This window comes from Nomascus leucogenys, chromosome 13 (genome assembly GCF_006542625.1).
Source record: "Nomascus leucogenys isolate Asia chromosome 13, Asia_NLE_v1, whole genome shotgun sequence".
Taxonomy (NCBI): Eukaryota; Metazoa; Chordata; class Mammalia; order Primates; family Hylobatidae; genus Nomascus; species Nomascus leucogenys.
In genome coordinates this window covers 54,259,794-54,282,581 of record NC_044393.1, presented here as the reverse complement: position 1 = coordinate 54,282,581, position 22,788 = coordinate 54,259,794, and the positions used below count along the sequence as shown (strand labels likewise).

Sequence of the window (22,788 nt, the reverse complement as noted above, 5' to 3'; positions counted from 1 at the left end):
TTAGTTTGTTCTTGCCATTCAGTCTAGCTAGAGCTCACAAAAAATACAGAATCCCCAAATTTGGATTCAAACTTCAATTCTTGTACCCTTCACCAGACGCACCCCCAGATGGTGATTACTAATGATTATTAAATAAATACTCTTTGGGCTCAGTATGCAAAAAGGACATCTTTTTCCTGGGACCAGGACAATCTTTAGCCTGTAGGAGAAGCCTCTGTTTAATGCAGAGGTGTGGAAGGTTTACAATTAAGTGATGGTAGGTGTTACTATATTCATTTATTGAAAAGGAAACCTTGTGGGATTAAGCTTAGAGGAAAGAATTTTTGTTGTTGCTGTTCAGCCCAGTCTTTTTCATTAAAAATGCTTGTGGCAGGGTATAGTGGCTCACACCAGTAATCCCAGCACTTTGGGAGGCCGAGGCAGGAGCATAGCTTGACCCTAGGAGTTCAAGACCAGCCTGGGCAACATAGTGAGACCCTGTCTCTAAAAAAAGAGAAGAAAAAAGCTTGCCTCCTTTCTTACTGGGTATTCATCAGTTATAATATGACAGTCTGTGTTTGAATAAATGAAAGACTTCTCTAGAGGAACCCTTGGGTGCCTGTGATGTAAGAAACACCAGGTCTTTTACATGTGACATTTGCCTCAGTTTAGGGCTGTCAGTTTTTTGGGGGGCCTTTTGCTGAAGGAAAAGGTGTATTGATGCATTTATTGCTATGGCGTTGTCCTGTTATAGTAACTTCATATCAACATAGATGCAAGTATTTATTTCAAAGTACACAAATGAAGAAATTGTGTTTGGGTGTAATGAGTTGTGCAGTGTCCATTTCATCCTAATTTCATTCCTCCACTGCCATGTACCCCTAAGTAGCTTCTGTTGCTCTTGCTGCCCTAATATCAGCCATGTTCCTAGTGGCAGCTTAGGCTCTGCTTGGCAGTACCTCTAGCTCCTGAAGAAAAACAAAGTTATTATCCCTTGCCTCCCCAGGGTTGCTAGAAAAGATTTAACAACTGGTGAAAAAAATGGAGCTGATTATCATAGTAGTAAAGTGGTTCATCTACCTGTTTAATGGAATTACAGGTTTTATGGGGACCACTAAAGGTTTTCTGATTCTTTGTACCAGATATTCATGATGAATTTGGAGAAGAGCTTTTAGATCAGTGCAAATCAAGCATTTTCCAAAAAATATTCTTCCAATTTAAATGTTTTTAAAGTAGATCTACTGAAGTTAACTTTTTCTAAGAACAAGGCTCCATTTAGTTCCTTGGTGTGATTTGGTACATTTTGTAATTTCTTAAAATTACTTAAAAATCCCTATTAGGAGTCAATGGCATAATGTTTTGCATGCATGTAAGGGAAAACCTGTATATCTCCAAATGTGAAATTATAGTGACTGACGACATACTTCTGTAAATCCAACACAGCCGACTTTTGTCCAGTGATGCAACACATCAGATTTTTTTTTTCTTGCATTGTTTGCATGTAAGGGCACGTGGTACAAAGTGTGTTTGTTTGTTTGTTTGTTTGTTTAGACAGAGTTTTGCTCTCGTTGCCCAGGCTGGAGTGCAATGGCACCATCTCGGCTCACTGCAACCTCCCCTCTGCCTCCTGGGTTTGAATGATTCTCCTGCCTCAGCCTCCTGAGTAGCTAGGATTACAGGCGCCCGCTACCATGTCTGTGTAATGTTTTTTTTTTTTTTTTTTTTTTTTTTTTTTTTTTTTTTGAGACGGAGTCTTGCTCTCTCCCCCAGGCTGGTGTGCAGTGGCGTGGCGTGATCTCGGCTCACTGCAAGCTCCGCCTCCCGGGTTCACACCATTCTCCTGCCTCAGCCGCCTGAGTAGCTGGGACCACAGGCGCCCGCTGCCACGCCTGGCTAATTTTTTGTATTTTTTAGTAGAGACGGGGTTTCACCATGTTAGCCAGGATGGCCTCGATTTCCTGACCTCGTGATCCACCCGCCTCGGCCTCCCAAAGTGCTGGGATTACAAGCATGAGCCACCGCGCCCGGCCCGATGGGATTCTTAAAAACTGATAACTTCCAGTATTTGAAATTCAGACATTTAGAGTCTGGGGACTTAGTACAAAGGAATTTGACCAGTTTTTTTTTTCTGTTCTTTAAGAAAACCAAGAATGATTATTTTAAATTATACTAGTACTATTCTTTTAGCCGTGTCCTAGCCAGGGAAGAAATAACTTAAATGCCTTTCAGAGCATTTTCCTGTTCACTATTTAATTCTTTAAAAAATCCTTGTTGATAAGTAATGTAGATGGCTTTATTCTCACTTTGTAGGTTAAAAAAACCAGTAAGTTTATGACTTAAGAATGTCACATACCAGTTAATATTAGAGATGCTCTAAAAGCTATGTTTTGGAGCTCCAAACCCCTATGCCTCAGAGTATAATATCTGAACAACAAAGATGTCCATTGTTTGTATGTACAAGGTGGCCCACATCAGGCTGCAGATGTGTGGAACAGGATGTGCTTTTCATGTCTTTTCTCCAGTTACTTCCATTTATATGCCTCAAGAAGGCTGAGAGACGAGGTGTGATGTTCTTGGTCATCAAATAGAACAGATACAACTAGCACACGTGGATAGAATTGACAGTTTTGTTGTTTTCCACCCTCTTTTAGACCAGCTTGGTTTAACCTTTGAATTTTTTTTTTTTTTTGAGATGGAGTCTTGGTCTGTCACCCAGGCTGGAGTGCAGTGGCACAGTCTCGGCTCATTGCAAGCTCCGCCTCCCGGGTTCACGCCGTTCTCCTGCCTCAGCCCAGGAGCCCACCACCACGCCCGGCTAATTTTTTTTTGTATTTTTGAGTAGAGACGGGGTTTCACCGTGTTAGCCAGGATGGTCTCGATCTCCTGACCTCGTGATCCGTCCGCCTCGGGCCTCCCAAAGTGCTGGGATTACAGGTGTGAGCCATCGCGCCCGGCCTAACCTTTGAATTTTTAGTTTCAAATCTTTTTTGTTTGTTTGTTTTTTGTTAAGAGGCAGGGTCTTGCTCTGTTACCAGGCTGGAGTGTAGTGGTATGATCATAGCTCACTGCAGCCTCAACCCTGGAGCTCAAATGATTCTCCCACATCAGCCTCCCAAGTAGCTGAGACTATAGGTGCACACCACCATGCCTGACTTTTTTTTTTTTTTTTTTTTTTTAATTTTTTGTAAAGACGGCATCTTGCCGCGTTGCTCAGTCTACTCTCAAATTCCTGGACTTAAACAATCTTGTTTCCTCATCCTCCGAAAGTATTGGAATTAAGTACTTGTTCCACCATGCCTAATCCAGTTCTTTTCTATCTGAAGAGAACTGTGTGATTTCTTAGGCAAGGGTACTGGTGTTTAAATATAAATGTGACTCTGACTTTTTAGGACTATAAAATTTGCTTCCTTTAGTAACAACCTCTTCCGGAGATGATTTAAAAGATTGTTAAGGCCGACTGGGCACAGTGGCTCGCGCCTGTAATCCCAGCAGTTTGGGAGGCCGAGGTGGGCAGATCACCTGAGGTTGGTAGTTCGAGACCAGCCTGACCAGCATGGAGAAACCCCATCTCTACTAAAAATACACAATTACCCGGGTGTGGTGGCACATGCCTGTAATCCCAGCTACTCGGGAGGCTGAGGCAGGAGATTTGCTTGAACCCGGGAGGTGGAGGTCGCACTGCTGCGCTCCAGCCTGGGCAACAAGAGCGAAACTCTGTCTCAAAAAAAAAAAAAAAAAAAAAAAAAGATTGTTAAGGCCAAGCATGACAGCTCATGCCCTATAATCCCAGTACTTTGGGAGTCACAAGGCAAGAGGATCACTTAAGCCCAGGAGTTCAAAACCAGCCTGGGCAACATAGTGAGATACCATCTCTATAAAAATAAAAAACTTAAAAAAAAAAAAAAAAACAGGTGGTTAATACAATCAATTAAAATACCAAGAATTAAACAACTTCTTTTTAATGATGCATTTTGTTAGGTACCATTTAATTGTCATATTTTGTTCAGTTAATAGTTAAAAACTTTGAACAATTAAAAAGAAAAGGTATAACTTCTGTGTGTGTGTGTGTTTATGTGTGTTTTTTTGGTATGTATGGCACTCTGGTGTTTTTTGTAGTTGTGTAGGCATTATTGGCACTTTGATCATCAGTGATGTACTTAAAGGACATCATCATTTACTCACCTTCTCTTCCCCTCTTCCTCATCCTTCATTAATGACCTCACCTTCACTGGGTGCTAAGCCTTCTTCAAGCATGCTTTCAGTTAGTCCTCATAACAATATTATTAATCATCTCTATTTTACAGACGAAAAAGTGAGGCTGTGAGATAACTTACCCAAAGCCACAAAACCGATCATTTTTTAAATTGTCTCTTTTACAACACAGAGTTCATGAGGACTTAGTATATAGAGAAAAATGGTTAATAGCTGGAGAAAAGACCTTGGAGATGATAAATATAAGAAAGTTTGTTACTATGTGGCCTTGTGCAGTCGTTAAAAAGCCCATGGAAGCATGGTTTGGATTTCTAGTTCACATGGTACCGCAAGTACCAGGGCCCTCAAGTTTTCTCTACAGAAGACTGAATGTGAATGCCCTTAGGAGGCACAGGCCCACTCCAGTAGAACTAGGACCCAACATTTACTGTCTGAATCTTAGTGCTTCACACTCACCTGCCTGGCTCTTGGAAGAATTTGAGCTATAAACTGTTCACAAAAAGGGAAAAGCTTCCTTTATTGGGAAATGTCACTTAAGTGGAATCCATTTCTCTCTGACAGTTCAGGGAAAGTGAAAGATTGCTGTCACTAACTGCTGGCAACTTAACTGAAATTGTTAAAATTTATAGTTGATTGTCTTCAGTACTCCAATACTTCAGTATTTGGCCCTGAATATATATAAATATATGCTTTAATAGGAAAGGTTCCTGTCTTTGATTAGTGAAGAAGTAGATAGAAGTTAAACCCAAAGCAGTACCTCTCAGTTTCTTTGTTGGTTTTATCTAAATGTTGGCCCTTCCTCAATGTCACTGTCGTGGGTCGGTTGCTCTTCTCATCTGCATTCTCTTTGAAGATGATGGCATCTGTTTCCATGGTGTTAATACCATTTGTGGGCTGGTGACTACCACATTTATATCTGTAGCTCTGTATTCTGAGCCACAGATCTATATGTCCAGCTGTCTACTTTATATCACTACTTAAATGTCTGTTGACATCTCAAATATAACTGGCCCTAAACCAAACTCATTATCTTGTCTAATCTTTCCTGACCGTACTGAAAGATAGATCGTATGGCCTGTGCTTCATTCAGTTTTCTTTCTTGTAAAATGTGATTGCAGGGTGAGGGGGAGGGAATAAATACTCCTTTTGGTTTATGGCTGACCTTAGGGGCTCTGGGGTCGGTGACAGAAATTACCCTGTGTGTAACTTTTTGTATTTAAATGAACATCATAAATATCTTTGAAAGAAAGTAGAAGGCAACAAGAAATTTTGTAAGGTCTATGTAAGAATAGAATTAAGCTCCCTAATCTTACTCTAGCAAATAGTAAGGATTTTTGCCGATGTATGTAACCTTCCAGCTTTTCTTTTTGCAGCAGCTGCTGGAGCCATTATCCGTTCTCTGCCAGGCTTCCTACTCATGCTGCTTGTTAATTGCCAGGGTCTACAACAGTGGGGCCTACAGGCTTTATCCTGCCTCGCTGTGACCTGGGGATGACCCTTCTGCCTCTAAAATTTTGTCACTCTGCTTTTTAATTTTTAAAAGTGTCTCCAGCTGGGTGCGATGATGTGTGCCTGTAGTTGTGGCTACTCTGGCAGCTGAGGTGGGAGGATCACTTGACCCCAAGAGTTCAAGGCCATAGTGCACGAAGATTGTGCCTGTGAATAACCACTGCACTCTAGCCTGGGCAACAGAGAGAACTTGTCTCTTGAGGGGAAAAAAAGTGTTTTCTAAATGCAGAAGCCCGAGTTACTTTGTCTCCTCATTTTCCCCCATAGTCTACATCTAGTTGGTCACTAGATCCTACCGGTTTCTTTGCAGAAGTCATCTCCAAATGCTTCCGTCAAAACTCGCTGTATTGCTTTCATTCTGTCGTTCCTCGTCTGCCCTCAAATATTGTTCACTAGCCTCTCTTCCTGTTCCTCCGCCCTTTGCATCATCCATAGAATTATATTCCTAAAAGGGACTCATTAATGTAGCTTAAAACAGGTCGTTCACAGTCTGGTGGTCCTCTTTATCTAAAGTCCTCACTGATCCTGCCATTTCTGGCTCTTTTACCCTTCTTATCTTCATAATGTGTACTTCCCTCTGCCTGGACCTCACTGAGAAGATGCCATGTCCCCTGCACGCTGCCCTTACCACCCCACTGCAGAGGGTCCTGCTGCCTCCTAGAGCACCGTCTAGACCTTTGTACTGGGACTCAGTGCTTTTCACTCCGCTAGCTTGAGAGACAAGGAGCTTTAACTGTCTCATGTTCACGTTTCTGGTGCCTAGCACATTCTTTGGCCTATAGAGTAGACACAAATTTTATTTGAATAAAGATTTTTATTTCTTTCCCAATTGGTTAGGAAATACTAAGAAAAAAAGGTGTGTGTGTGTGTGTGTGTGTGTGTGTGTGTGTGTGTGTGTGTGTTTTCCTGTCAAGCTGTTCTTTATTTCAGGGAGAGGGCAGGGAAGGGGGCTCAGTCTTTCTTGGCAGCGGCTTAACTCATGGCGGCCAGGACGTTGCTCAGCTCCTCCCGCATCCTTTTGGCGCAGATGTGCGCCCACACCCTTTTCTTGATGAACTTGAGGGCCCGTTTGTCCTTGGAGACCTTTCAGTAACTCCTTGGCGTGCTGCTTGTACGGGGCGAAGCCACATGCCTCCCGGATCATATCCCGCACAAACTTGGTGTGTTTGGTCAGACGCTCGCGGCGGCGGCTGTGCCTGGGCTTGCTCACTTTCTTGGTCATCTTTTGGCCCTTATTGAGGCCCACGGCCATAGGGTAGCGCAGAGCCAGGGCTGCTGCTCTCCAACGGCGGCCCTGGCGGAAGGGCTGGGGCTGGCGCCGCGTGGAACTCTGGGATTTTTTTGTTGCGGTTGAGACGGAGTCTTGTTCTGTCGCCCAGGCTGGAGTGCAGTGGCGCGATTTTAGCTCACTGCAAGCTCCGCCTCCCGGGTTCAAGCGATTCTCCCGCCTCAGCCTGCCGAGTAGCTGGGATTACAGGCGTGCGCCTGGTACCATGCGCAGCTAATGTTTGTATTTTTAGTAGACACAGGGTTTCACCATGTTGGCCAGGCTGGTCTTGAGTTCCAGACCTCAGGTGATCCACCAGCCTCGGCCTCCCAAAGTGCTGGGATTACAGGCGTGAGCCACCGCGCCCGGCCCTTTATTTTTTAATAGGAAATATTGGATAGTATCTTCTTGTTTTACTGCCTTCTGAACAGCCTTGCAAATGTTTCTTCTTATAGCTGTTTTACCCCAACTTCTCTGTGTTCTCATGGACTCAGTGGGGTCTCCAACTACTATAGTGGTTTTGGTTGGCCTGGAAAAGCCTCCTGACCAGCGGACGGGACTTGGGCCCACTACCCCTGCCAGCTCTTCAGCCCTCGTGGGGCTTCCTTATGGCAGCTCTTTCCTTCTAGAAGTTCCCACTCAATGTTTGAAATACCCACAAGTTCTGAACCTTGGAGGCACACTCAGCTTATTAATGGCAGAGTTGGGACTTCAGCTTAGTTACCTTGGCTGTTTCTCTTCCATTTTATTGATGGCAGCAGCCAGAATTCCCGGCAAAGGTCTCTGTATTGGACTGGTAAGTTTTGTTTATTCCACTTCTCATGTGTAAATTCAGATAATCTGCTGAGCTGCAGATACTTACTGTGTTATGGTTTAGAGATAATAACATCTTTGTAACTGAAATTAAAATTTTTTTTGTCTTGCTGCAAATTCAGTCTAATTCTCAACTTTCTTCACAGCCCTAAATTTACCATTTGTTATTTGAGATTGCTTGGCATGTGGTTTTTTTTTTTTTTTTGAGATGGAGAAGGTGAGGTGAGGCTCACTGCAACCTCTGCCTCCCAGGTTCAAGCGATTCTCCTGCCTCAGCCTCCCGAGTAGCTGGGAATACAGGTGTGCACCACCACCCCTGGATAACTTGTATTTTTAGTAGAGATGGGGTTTCACCATGTTGGCGAGGCTGGCCTTGAACTCTTGACCTCAAGCATTCCACCCGCCTTAGCCTCCCGAAGTTCTGGGATTACTGGCGTGAGATGGAGTGTTTCTCTGTTACCCAGACTGGTGTGCAATGGTGCGGTCTTGGCTCACTGCAACCTCCTGGGTTCAAGGCATGCACTACTACGCCCGGCTAATTTGTGTATTTTTAGTAGAGATAGGGTTTCACCATGTCAGCCAGGCTAGTCTTGAACTGCTGACCTCAGGTGATCTGTCTGCATTGGCCTCCCAAAGTGCTGGGATTACAAATGACTTTAGGATTTTAATTTTAATCTTGCCACCTTTGATCCTATCTCAGGCTCCTCAACTGTGAAGTGTCATCATCTAGATTTAGAGAATTAAGATTAGAATGTAGGCGGGGTGCATTGGCTCACATGGAAGTAATCCCTGCACTTTGGGAGGCTGACGGGGAAGGATTGCTTGAAACCAGGAGTTTAAGACCAGCCTGGGGAACATAGGGATTCCCTGTATCTACCCAGATAATAAAAGAAAAAGTAGCTGGGATGGTAGCGGGCCTGGAGTCCCAGCTACTCTGGAGGCTGAGGTGAGAGGATCACTTGAGCCCAGGAGTTGGAGTCTACAGTGAGTTAGGATCGTGCCAGTGTACCCCAGCCCGAGAGACAGAGCGAGACCGTGTCTCTAAAAAGGAAGAAGAATAAAAAACGATTAGAATGTTAAGATATCCAGGCTTCTTGAGCCCTGGCCTCACCTTCTACCAGAATTAATAAAATACAGAAGTAGATTTATATTTGAAATGCTACTTCTGTGGTAAGCTTTAGGCTTTTGTAGCTTTCCATTCCTCATGTTCAGTTGATAGCTGCAGTCAAGCCAGAGATCAGTCTAAGGATTGGAGATCTGGCTTGCCTCAAGACTCAATGGTGAACATGGTTCAGTGGCCCTTTTGGATCAGTCTGGGCCCTCTCTTGAATGCAGATGAGGTAAAATAGGTGGTTCATTTCAGGTTGGCAAGAATAAACTGTAGATTGTTTTTGTCACTTGTTTCGCATGTAGACGTGTGCATGCACACCTGCCTCTGAGTAGGTCCTTGTGTATATTGCAGTACCTAATGATCACTTGCTTTACTTACTGTCGAGTTTTATCTGCCCTTGCTTATACATTTCCAGCTTCTGCTTGCTATTTATTTATTTATTTATTTATTTATTTATTTATTTATTTTTTGAGATGGAGCCTCGCCCTTTTGCCAGACTGGAGTGCAGTGGGGTGATCTTGGCTCACTGCAACCTCTGCCTCCCAGGTTCAAGCGATTCTCCTGCCTCAGCCTCCCGAGTAGCTGGGAATACAGGTGTGCACCACCACCCCCGGATAACTTTTGTATTTTTAGTAGAGATGGGGTTTCACCATGTTGGCGAGGCTGGCCTTGAACTCTTGACCTCAAGCATTCCACCCGCCTCAGCCTCCCGAAGTTCTGGGATTACTGGTGTGAGCCACTGCACCCTGCCAAATTTTCAGCTGCTTTCTCACAAGCAGGCAAAGGAAGAGGGGATGTATGTTAGATTAACTTAGAGCTCTAAGGTTGGAATATCAAATGAAGGGTCATTTGATATCATATTTATTTTATAGATGAAGTCACAGACTTAGAAATGTTGCCTGCCGTCAACCAGCTGATAATGACATAAGATCAAAATGACAATGGGAATATTTAAATTTTTATTTTAAATATATATTGATTTGACCTGATCCTTGGGCTTGTTGGAATAAGATTATCAGGTAGAATATGGCAGACTGTAAAAGTGGCCCCAATGACCTTTTCTTGGTGGGAACATTTCCTCCAACTTTTCTTCAGCGTTTATGATCTTCAGTGGTAGGGGGAGTAGCTGATAGTAATGCCAATCTATGAAAAGATGTCTGGTCATTTTGCTGGGAGAGGTGATGTGGAGCGTGTGAAGGGAGAAAGATGAGAGTTGCGGTGGTAATGAAATATCACTTCTGACTCGATCTTCCTGCACAGAATCATGGTTTCCTGTAAAGGAAGAGATTGTGGCGTGATGATAGATTTGTAGATTGTTAGAGCTGAAAGCAGCAAAATTTATTGGAAAGAATATATGGGCTTTGGAGCCAGGGACCAGAAGCTAAATTCTGGCAAGTTGCCTAATCTCATTGTGCTAGTTTTCCTAATCCTTATAATAAAGATGATAATGCTCACCTCACATAGGGTTGTGAGGATTTAAGGGGACAGTGCATATAAAGTAGATGCTGAAGAGGGGTGGATTGGTATGAGGGACAGCTTGATTTAGAGGAATGATCACATGCTTTGGAGTCAGGCAGGATTTTCATATGAACTTGGTCACTGATGTTTACCTAGGGCAAATAGGTAACCTTCTCCGGAGTCCAGTTTCTCTATAATGCATATACATTTTGATCTTTAACTAAAATAATGTACATAACTGTTTAGCACAAGATACCTATTCAATAAGTGGTCTAGGAGCTGGTGGATGCTTTAAAGAAGGAGCATCTAAATTTAGCTTTACAGTCCTGTTATATATCTCAATATGTCACCATCTAATTTTGGCATCAAAATTAGAATTCCTTAGAAGCAAAATTTAAGAAGTTTACATCCTTTTCTTACCATGCAGCCCCTTTTAAAGCTAATTTATTTTATTTTCTGACACCATTTCTGTGCTTTCACTTAAGAGTTCTTACATCTTTTTGCTTTCAGTCCCTTCCCTCCAGTTTTGTAAAAATGATACTGGAATATTCTTTAAAAAGCAGGCAAATGAAGTCAGAATAATAACAATAAAACATTGCAGGCTGTGAGCTGGCATAGTACTGACAAAGGTTACTTTATAAATATTTAGTAGGTAGGTATTTCAGAACATACTGGACGAGTATTTTATTTGTGGAAATTGAAGGCCCATAATAAATTGAGCATATTTAATATGCAACATAACATAAAAAAATTGTTGGTAAAAGTTGCCATTTCAAAGTGCAATTCTTTCTCATCACCTGTAGATCTTCCCATTTTTAGAGTCAAGTGAGGTTCAAAGTTTGGTGTCACTTCTCCTTGTACTTCGGAAACTACAATCTGTGGTTAGGCTTTAAAATTAAAAAAAACATTTTCTTTTCCTTTTCTTCTTCTCCTCCACTGCCCCCTAATTTCTGTCCAGGAAGGGTTTATATGTAGAAAACATAATAAATCACATGATTTCTATACCTTTTCTACATTCTTAGGACTCAGTTTAAAGACTTGTTTTAATGTATGTTCATTCCATGCTTCCTCCAGATAGAACGATTATTCACCATTGCTCCATGAAAGGATAAAAATAAATTTTACTTTTGACCATGCTATGGTCTGAATATGTTCCCCTAAAATGCATATGTTGAATTCCTAACCCCCAATGTGATGGTATTAGGAGGTGGGGCTTTTGGGCGAGACAATTAGATCACCAATGCATAGCTCTCATGAGTGGGATGAGTACCCTTATAAAGAGGACTGAGAAAGGCCCCTTGCCTCTTACACCATGAGGACACAGCTGGAAGGCCCCACCTGTGAGCTAGGAAACCAACCCTCACCAGAATCAATCTTTCGGCACATTGATCTTGGACTTCCAGCCACCAGTACTGTGAGAAATAAATTTCTGCTTTTTGTGAGTCACTCTGTGGTATTTTGTTATAGCAACCTAAACAGATTAAGACGTTTTATATTGTGCTCAGTGTATTTGATTCAGAGGTTATTCTGCTGTAAGTAGAATTTGATCAGTGGAGATAGGGAATTTCATCAGGAGTCATCTTCAAAATAGAGTATTTTGAGAAAAGAGGTAAGAAAATAGCCTGTAGGTAAGTAGTTTCTGAGAAAGGCAGGAAGCCAAATCTGACACTGCTGCGAAGATCCTAGTTTAAAAGGATCAACGTTAAGCTCAGAGAATTGGCTTTCTTATTCTTATCAACCGTGTATCACTGTATTTGAATCTAGACTTGGATTTTCCATACTTTAGTGGGGTTTCTGTTGTTGCTTTATATTGTGGAGTATTATTTTTAAATCAGACTCCATCTAACCAGATTTTGTTAATTATGGCTTCATTTTTTTGCTCTCATCCCAGAACATCTTGTCAGCTCCTAGATATGTTTGAAACAATATATTTTGATGTTCAGGCTGTTTCCCTGCTTCCAGCATTTGTAAGGGCTCTGACCCATTTACAGGAGGAGAAAACAAAGATGTATTATTTTGGTTGAGAAGGACTAGATGTAACTGCTTCAGTGATACCTTGATAATTTAGGAAAAATGTCCTTTGTTCTCTCTATATTTTTATTTGAGTGACCTATGCAAAGATAAATTGTAATGACATTTTTTTCTGACTTAATAGGAAGGAAGGAATGCTATCTATATTTTGTGCTTTCTGATGTTAAATTGTAGCTTTTGTTTGAGAAGTTTTTCATAAAAATTTTAGGTTGCTTATAACATAGGAAGGTTTATCTTCTTGTTGCGCTTTTTAACAACTGATTAAATTGTGCTATATAGGAAGAATTTATAATTCATAGCCTCTTCTGATGAATGGGACTATTTCTAAAGTAGGGTTTCCTAATCAGGAGGCTGGACTATTCAGATATATAGGACAATTGTACACTCTGGTTTGCCAGGGATGGCTGTGATTTATATGTGTTTTCTTGGCTTGCTTATTAGGAGAAGCAGAATGAAGCCCTTTTGTTCTTAGAAGTGTATTGGATGATAACTTTACCTGGCTGCCCCGGCCTAATGACTCCGTAGACCACCAGTTTGCTTACTGCCTTCGTGCTTGTTCTCTTGTCAAGATGTCCATTTTGGAAGAAAGCTTAGAAGAGTGTGCTCCAAAATGGTCGTGGTTATTTTGGTCTAGGTGGTGGGGTTATAAATGATGTACTTTCTTCATTGTGTTCATTTCTAATTTCCTACTGAATGTCATGATTTTCTTATTAAAATCAAAACACAGAACAACAGATTTTCAGAAATTATTTAATTTTAACAAAAATGAAATAATGACTGTGTAATGGTGAAGCTTGTCATTCAGGCTTCTGGGTTCCAAATAATACAAACTAACTGGCTATTTTATTTCTAGTTACAGTGATTGAAGTAGGTTGTGTAATAAAAGAGTGGGCAATGGGAGAGGCAGCAGCTGTGGGCACACCACTGGATCAGCCTTGAGACCATGGTGCTAGATGTGTTTTGCCGCTGAAGCTGAGTCCTTCCAGTGAATTTCCCCTGTAGTTTTGCTGCTTGTGACCTCGAGACTTCTTCGGAGAGTCACCACCGGTGGGCATGTTACAAACTGAGCCTAGGCCGTGGGCCTCTGCCTTGGCTGCCTGGGAGTAAGGACAGGCTGTACCTCCTGAGGCTCCTGGAGTGGGAAGCAGTGCTTTATGCTGACTCCTGTCCAAACTTTTCTCAGCATCTTTTCTCACCCAAGGGATGATGATGATGATGATGATGATGATGATGATGATTTTGTTACCTTGACTATTGATCAGTTAGGACTTTGAGGCAAGTATCACCTTTCAGGGGCCATCCGCCTTGAAGTGAAAATGATTGTTAATTTTGCTGCTAGTTGTTTATCCAAGTGATGCTGCTTTGCTGTTGTTTACCCTGCATGATTCAGCCTTTACTTAGAAGCGTTTGTCATTTGTCTGTTTGGGGGAGTATGGAATAGTTATTTTGATAGGGGAGCTGATTTAGATATATGCCTTGCCTTTAACTCTAGGTTATTTTGCTCATGAGTTGTGTCAAACTTAATAATAATGTGGCTTTTTTAGTGCTATAATTGTCAGACGCTACTGCTGCTTTTATTGCCTGTTTATAAACATTTAAATGTTTTCCCCTAAATCAGTCTTAAGACTTACATGTTTATAATGCACCCATAACCAAGCAGGAAAAATAGAAATATCTTGAGTTAATTGCCCTGGATGGTGCTTCCTTACGTTCTTCATGTTTGGCTTGCAGCTTTACCACAGCACTCGGATGTCTCTCATGTCTGGTTGTAGACCCTATCCCCATTTGGTCTTTGTGATAACTCTGCTTATCTGTCAAGGTATTCAAGTTTTAAAGTATGTATCATGGTCACAGCAAAAGCTTTGTGCCCTCTTCTAAGTTTTTTTCATTTTTCTAGTTAGAAGTTGAATTTGAGATTTAAGTAGTATTTAGAGTTCCTCTTAGAGATGAAAACTATCTGGGCCCCAGAAGAATGATCAGTTTAGACTGTTAGTTCCTCTGAGCGTTGAGTTGTTTTAGTGAGGAAGATTTGTTTGATGAACAAGAATATCTGCACATTCTTCTCCTAGGAATTAGAACGTGTCATTGCGCCAAGTAAAGGTGTAATGTGCTTTTCAGAATGTACTGAGAAGATTGCATAATTTAGTGGATCTTTTATTAGTAGACTTGCAGTGGGGAGTAGGAATATGCAGGATGTTATGACAAATAATAATGGTTAGATTTTCTATTCTGATTTTTCCTTTAACTTTTCAAATTAAAAAATCATCTGGCAGCCTACAGAATGGTATTTAGAACATCACACCTTTCCAGACAGGGTTTGGTCAGAAGCTAAGTTTGTGGGCTTTTGAGAGGTGTTGCATTTGATGCTGCTGCAGTATCTTGGGTTTCTAGTCATCTTTCAGAAAGCTGGTCATGTGTGGCATTCTGGCCTCTGGCCACTCTCCAGGCCCAGTGCCTGTCTTTACACAAACTTGACTTCCTAGTATCACCAACTATAATTTAAATCCTTAAGCTAATGTCTGTTGCTTTGGAGATGTTATGTCATATTCTGCATCTCTCAGCACTGTATGAAACAGTGTTCCCAAACTAGTCTTTTGATTCTATCTCTGTATTTGTGGAGGTGGTTCATTGTGTCTTTTCATTTATTTAGTTTTTTAATAAAAATCTTCAGACACTTTTTCTTGATTACTTAAATTTGGCATTTCACACCTGGTATCCATGGACTCTTCTCTTTGCTCCTGTTGTTGGTTAGGGTACACCGGTATGCTCTTGTCTTTTCTTCTCTCTGGCAAGTGAACTAACTACAGGTTGTTGTTATAAGTAGTATCATTGAGGGGGATGGTGTTTGTTTTGTGTGTCAGAAATTTCTGAATTTCTCATCTTGGACCTGTCATGTACTAGGCATGTTATCTCCTGTATTGTCCTGAAATCTATTTCCTCATCTGTAAAATGGGAATAAAACCTATTTTCCCCCTTCACAGTGCCATTATATCAGAGGTGATAATACTGTATGTCAGTGAATCTGCTGCCTGTAAGTGATAATTTACACCATTATTTTATGCACTGCCAAGAAAGAAAAATCACTGCTAATTAAACTATGATATACTGTTGATGGGAAGATGGACTCTGTTACCAGAAATTGTGAAAAAATACATATTAGAATAAATGAAATATGTTATGTGAAAACACTACTGTCCATAATGCTGTCAGTGATATTTTAAAAACCACAAATCCTATAATGTCATTTCCCTGTCCTAAACTCCTGAAAGATAAAATCTACCTTCATATGATGAGCAATGTCTAGCATAATCTAGATCAGAGTGTGGCATCTGCAGCACCTGAGTACTTGTTAGGAATGCACCTTCTCAGACCCTACTCCATTCCTGTGGAATCAGAAACACAGGGATGGAACCCAGCAACTGTACTGTAACAAGGTCTTGAGGAGACTCTGACATATACCTAAGTTTGAGAACCACAGATCTAAGTCAGGCCTGTTTCAAGTTTCTTTCTTTTTGCTCTTCTCTAATGTACCTATAGATGTTAGTGTAGAAGTACTGCTGGAATATAAATGAATTCCTCTCTCCCCAAGAAATTATCCCCCGGAGAATAGCACTGTGCAGCATCTCTCATATTAGAGGGAACTATCTCAAGGACTTTATTTTGAATAGCCAAGAATTCTTTGTGATGACATAAATGGAAATAGTTTCAATCTTTTGTTAGTTTTAGGTAATTTAGAGTTCACTAGTAGAAACAGTTGTTTTTTAAGACATTTTAACACCTGTTTTGTTAATTATTTCTCACAGTTTCAAATGTTGAATGTTTCTCATGCCTTTCATAGATCATATGAGAAAGCAAAACAATAAGTGATTGTGATATAGAGAGGATATATTTGTATGTGTATAAAACCAAATGGAAAAGCTAACTGACATAAACGAGAATGAGTAGTTATTTTTGACTTGGGGAACACTTCCTTTGGCAATACCATACATATTTAAAATGCACACACACACACACACACACACACACAATCCCAGACAATGTAGAAGTGAAAATGCTGCATTTCAGAAAACTGACTTTAGACTAAAGAGATGGCTTTACTGATGAGTACAATGATGATAAAGGTGCATGTGATAAAGCATTTGAAATAAACTTGCTTTGTGACAGTGGGAAAAACAGTCTTTCCAAATAATCTATAACATGAATTTAAATACGTATGTACTTGAGTTAAACATTAAATATTATAAGCAAACATTTGACTATTTTATCTCTATTCCTACAAGTTTATAAAATTTTGGTGGGAGCCATTGCCAAATAATATTTGTAGTTTCCAAAAAATTACATTACCCTGTCTGCCTCAGATGGTCTCCCACAGGGGTATCTAATCTTTTGGCTTCTCTGGGCCACCTTGGAAGAAGAAGAATTGGCTTGGGCCACACATAAAATACACTAACATTAACGAATAGCTGATGAGCTTAAAAAATTGCAGAAATAACTCATGTTTTAGGAAAGTTTGTGTATTTGTGTTGGGCCTCATTCAAAGCTGTCCTGGGCTGCATACGGCCTGTTGGACAGGCTTGGTCTAACACCTCTTTCTTCTTGTGGCATTCATGTGTTCTTTGAAATTCTGTTACCATCTTCTCCATGTCTGTGATGCCCTCTTTTCTTACCCAACATGAACCTTTTTTTTTCCTGCCTCATATAGCATGTGGTGAATATTGTATCAGCACACCTATCTTCGTTGCTTTGGTGCTTTTCTGCTTGCTGCTTTTCTTCTTCCAATGTGTAAGTTATTTTAAGGCTGCCTCTCCAACGCAATACATAGCTAAGTGGTTAAGATCCTGGGCTTTGTAGACAGTCTTTGTTTGAAGGACGGTTTAGTTACTATTTAGTTTTATACCATTGGGTAAGTTACTTAATCTTTCTCAGTCTCTGGAAATTGATAATAATTAGTTTGTTTGCTGCATTATTCTACGGGTTGAAATGGCACATAGTAAGCATCAGTATAGCCTGTTACTAAATTTTGTCTTCATGGTGTTTAGCACATCGTAGAGATCCAGGAAACATTTCTTAAATGAGATAGTAGAAGTTTCTGTAATGATCTGTCGGTAGATTGAAAAGCAATAGCAATCCATTGATGAAATATTAGTATACATTTCAAAAATCTTATTTACTGGTTAATATATTTGCATTGTTTTAAACAGTATTTAATTCTGTCCCTTTGTTTAAAACAAACAAAAAATACCCACAATCTCATCTTCCAGTGGCAACTACTAGTATAAATCTTTATAGTCTTTTTATCTTTTTACATAACTGAAATTACTAAAATAATCAGTCTCATTTACCTTATTATAACTGGTGCAGCAAAGGTATTCTTAATGTGAATCTGTTTAAAACAGGGATCTAAATTTTGTGTAAGTCATAAAAAAATTTAATTGGGCCTTTTTTAAATAATAATAGATACTAATTATTAAAATGAAATTAGTTTTATTTTAATATTTAACAAAACTTATCACTGTTGGATCTGTTAGTTTATAGAATGAACAAAGAATTGACCCAAATATTGTTTCTCTTGTAATAGTTTCCCAAAAAATGTGATTTTTTACTTCTTATTTTATTTTTATTTTTATTTTCATTTTTCATTTTTTTTGAGATGGAGTCTTGCTGTGTCGCCCAGGCTGCTGGAGTGCATTGGCTCACTGCAATCTCTGACTCCCAGGTTCAAGCGATTCTCCTGCTTCAGTCTCCTGAGTAGCTAAGATTACAGGTGCGCACCACCACGCCTGGCTAATTTTTTTTCTTTGTATTTTTAGTAGAGACAGGATTTCATCATTTGGCCAGGCTGGTTTTGAACTCCTGACCTTAAGTGATCCACCGGCTTTGGCCTACCAAAGTGCTGGGGATAACAGGTGTGAGCCACTACACCCAGGCCATATTTTATTTTTACAGGAATTATAAAGGAACTATTTTGTAAAAGTAGTTGAGAGGTTCACCTCTTTTCCAGTGATCTCTAATTCTCTCATATGCAAGTTCTCCATTAAAAAGCCTGTCAGTCCATTATCTTTGTTGATCTTGTCTTCTACAGTTGTTAGTTGGTCTGCTGGGTTCTTACTTGCCAGTACCCTTGGCTGTTACTAATGTCAACAAGGCTTTTATTGCTACCATGAAGTCTTGCATATTTTGTAAGGTTTTCAGGTTTATTGAATTGTATCTGCATTCTCTTGTCAGCTGCTTAGTTTCAGATGCGATTAGGTGTTTTCATGGTGGCGTGACTATAGACAGCCGCTCAGTTTCTATCAAAGAGTATTAATTGACTTGTGCCTTCATTAAACTCCTTCCTTCCTTTTCCTCCTTCCTTCCTTCCTTCCTTCCTTCCTTCCTTCCTTCCTTCCTTCCTTCCTTCCTCCCTCCCTCCCTCCTCCCTCCCTCCCTCCCTCCCTCCCTCCCTCTCTCCTTCTCCCTGCCTCCCTCCCTCCTCCTCCCTCTCTCCCTCTCTCTCTTTCTCCCTCTCTTCTCTCTTCTCTTTTCTCTCTTCCTTTCTTTCCCTTCCTCCTTTCCTTTGCCCAGGCTGGAGTGCAATGGCATTATCTCAGCTCACTGCAACCTCTGCCTCCCAGGTTCAGTGATCAAGTGATTCTCCTGCCTCAGTCTCCTGAATAGCTGGGTTTACAGGCACCCACCACGACACCCAGCTAATTTTTGTATTTTTAGTAGAGACAAGGTTTCACCATTGGCCAGGATGGTCTCGATCTCTTGACCTCGTGATCCGCCCGCCTCAGCCTCCCAAAGTGCTGGGATTACAGGCATGAGCCGCTGCGCCTGGCCATCTTTTTTTTTTTTTGTTGTTGTTGTTGTTGTTTTTAATGGGGAGAGATATTTGAAAGGGTCTGATTTTATTAATGGTTATTTCATATGTGAATATTTCTGCTACTGTTTTTTTTTATTTTGTTTTGCAGCCCTTTCACTTTAGAGACTTGGATTACAAGTGTTTGAATAATGACAATATCCTAAGTACAAATTTTTATTGCTGTTTTTGTTTTACTTTTGTACTTAAAAACTCTTTGCAAACCTGATCTTTTTTTTTTTTTTTTTTTTCTTTTGAGACGGAGTTTCGCTCTTGTTGCCCAGGCTGTAGTGCAGTGGCGCGATCTCGGCTCACTGCAGCCTTCGCCTCCCATGTTCAAGTGATTCTCCTGTCTCAGATTCCCGAGTAGCTGAGATTACAGGCATGTGCCACCATGCCTGGCTAATTTTGTATTTTTAGTAGAGACGGGTTTCTCCATGTTGGTCAGGCTGGTCTCGAACTCCTGACCTCAGGTGATCCATCCGCCTCCCAACGTGCCGGGCTTACAGGTGTGAGCCACTGTGCCCTTTAACTTGATCTTAAAAATAAATTTTAGTCTGGGTGTGGTGGCTCATGCCTTGAACTCTTAAAACAGGCAGATTAAATAGGCAAGAGGATTGCTTCAGCCCAGGAGTTCAAGACCAGTCTAGGCAACATAGCAAGACCCCATCTCTACAAAAGGTAAAATTTCCTGGGTGTGTTGGCAAGTGCCTATGGTTCCAGCTACTCAAGAGGCTGAGGTGGGAGGATTGCTAGAGCCCAGGAGTTCAAGGTTACAGTGAGTTATGATCGCACCACTGCACTCCAGAGTAGGTGACAGAGTGAGACCCTGTTACCAAAAGAGTAAATGGACAACCTATAGAATGGGAGAAAATATTTGCAAATGATGTATCTGACAAAAGTTTAGTATCCAGCATCTATAAGGAACTTAAACAAATTTGTAAGAGAAAAACAATACCATTAAAAAGTGGGCAAAGGACATAGACACTTTTCAAAAGAAGACATGCATGGGGCCAATAAGCATATGAAAAAAAGTTCAGTATCTCAGATCATTAGAGAAATGTAAATCAAAACCACAGTGAAGTATTATCTCACATCAGTTATAATGGCTGTGGTTAAAAAGCCAAAAAATAACAGATGCTGGCGAGATTTTGGAGAAAAGGGAACATTTATACACTGTTTGTGGGAGCATAAATTTGTTCAACCACTGTGGAAAGCAGTATGGTGATCCCTCAAAGAGCTAAAAACAGAACTACCATTCGACTCAGCAATCTTATTACTGGGTATATACCTAGAGGAATATAAGTTATTCTACCATGAAGACGCAAGCATGTGGATGTTCAGTGCAGCACTGTTTACAATAGCAAAAATATGGAATCAGTTTAAATGCCCATCAGTGACCGATGGGATAAAGAAAATGTAACACTATGTAGCTATAAAAAAGAAGACATAATGTATTTTGTGGGAACATGGATAGACCTGGAGGCTATTACCCTTAGGAAAAGAATGCAGGAGCAGAAAACCAAATACCACATGTTCTCATTTATAAGGGGGAACTAAATGATAGGAACTCATCAAATCAACACAAAGAAGGAAACAACAGACACTGGGGTCTACTTGATGAGGGAGGGTGAAAATAGGGAGAGGAGCAGAAGAAATAACTATTGGGTACTAGGCTTACTACAATAATCTGTACAACAAACCTTCGTGACACAAGCTTACCTATATAACAAACATGCATATGGACCCCGAACCTAAAAGTTAAAATAAAAAACACATTTTGTTTGTAATAAATTCAAGAATATTGAATTTATAGTATTAACAATATGTTGGCTGCCATAAACAGTGATTTTTGATAATGTATACTTTTTTTTAACTGAAAAGTGGTTGGTTTATTTTCTAGAAATAAATTCCTAAGATAGAATCACAACACATGACAGAGATCATATAAATTCCTAAGACAAGAATCAATAAGATTTTTCATGCATATTGTCCAGTTATTTTAACAGTTGACGTTTGTTAACATGTGAGTGTCCATTTCAGCATTCCTTTATCTGTGTTATGATTGTCTTTAAAAACTGGGACAAATGTGAATGGTGAAGCAAGGGTACCTAATTGGTATGCATGTCCTTTATAGGAAAAGAAATCTGGTCTCTGGGTAAATTTCTTTAGCTTCCTGTCTTTCTTCTTTCATCATGCTTAAGTGTGCTGGAGTAACCTTTCTAAAGTACGTGGATGGTTTTGCCATCTCCCTATTCTCTATCTACTGCTTACTTGCTTTTTTGCCGATGTGGGAGCCTGGTGGTTATGGTCTCCACTTTCGGTGTCTACCACCTTTGCAGCTACATTCGTTATATTCGACATATGCCCTGCTGCTGCCCAGCTGGTGGGATGCAGCTGTTTGTCCACCCTTTGTTCTCATTACTGCTCCCTCTGCCTGAAATGTTCCAGCCTCCATCTCTGTCAAAGTCTTCCACACCCTCCATATCTATCTTAGGTATCATTCTCATTTGTGCCTTTCTGTTTTGTTACAGGACTCTGTGGTTTTGGGCCCTCTTACCCTCAGGCATTCTTGCTTTGCTCAGGATGAGCATTACAGTGTTCAGTTGACAGACCTTGATAATTCCTGCCTTAGCATTTTAAGGATAGAAGAGGCACTGATTCTGCTTTTACAAAATGTCTTCCCCACTGCTGGCTAAAATCTACCTATATGTCAGATCCAGTTCAATCCCACATCTTCTTGAAACCTTCCGGTGTGATTAAGTCCTCCTCATTTCCGTCAAAACCACTTAGTACTTAAAATAAAAACTGTCGTGCAGTTTTTGCCTTGATTCCTGGACTAGATCCCTGGGACAGCGACTCAGTTTCGCTGTTGATTTTATCCCACCCCCATTCCCCCCCACCCACTGCCTCTGCTGAACACAGCAGTGCAAGTTCTTACTTGAAAGAATATTGAGATCTTTTTGCTCTGTATATGATTGTTTGATATTTCTCAGCTCTTAACCTCAGTTCTCTACAGTAGTATAGTCTAACCAAGACTTATTCCTACTCTATGATAGTCCTGTAACCTGACTCTAGATAATTTTATTCCTGTGGTCCCCCTTCATCTGTTGGGGGCACTGTGGAAGGAGAGGGAGAGATACCTCCTCCATAGCTAAGATCAAAGCTACATATTTGATATAGTAAAGATGACATATTTAGATGTCTGGATTTTTTATGTTAGCACAAAAAGGATGGTCTTTTTTTTGAGACGGAGTCTTGCTCTGTCGCCCAGGCTGGAGTGCAGTGGTGCAATCTCGGCCCACTGCAAGCTCCGCCTCCCGGGTTCACGCCATTCTTCTGCCTCAGCCTCCTGAGTAGCTGGGACTACAGGCGCCCGTCACCACGCCCGGCTAATTTTTTGTATTTTTAGTAGAGACGGAGTTTCACCGTGTTAGCCAGGATGGTCTTGATCTCCTGACCTCGTGATCTGCCCGCCACGGCCTCCCAAAGTGCTGGTATTACAGGCGTGAGCCACCGTGCCCGGCCAAAGGATGGTCGTTTTAAAGCAACAAGTGTCCCTTCAAA

At 40.8% G+C, this 22,788-nt stretch overlaps 1 protein-coding gene and 1 pseudogene across 9 annotated transcripts in view; one reads left to right on the top strand and one right to left on the bottom strand.

The window, feature by feature from the left end:
- The window catches only part of SRPK2 (SRSF protein kinase 2), a 286,728-nt gene that overhangs the window by 140,582 nt on the left and 123,358 nt on the right, over positions 1-22,788 (top strand). The window lies entirely within an intron of this gene.
- On the bottom strand, positions 6,652-21,585 carry LOC105740722 (annotated as a pseudogene).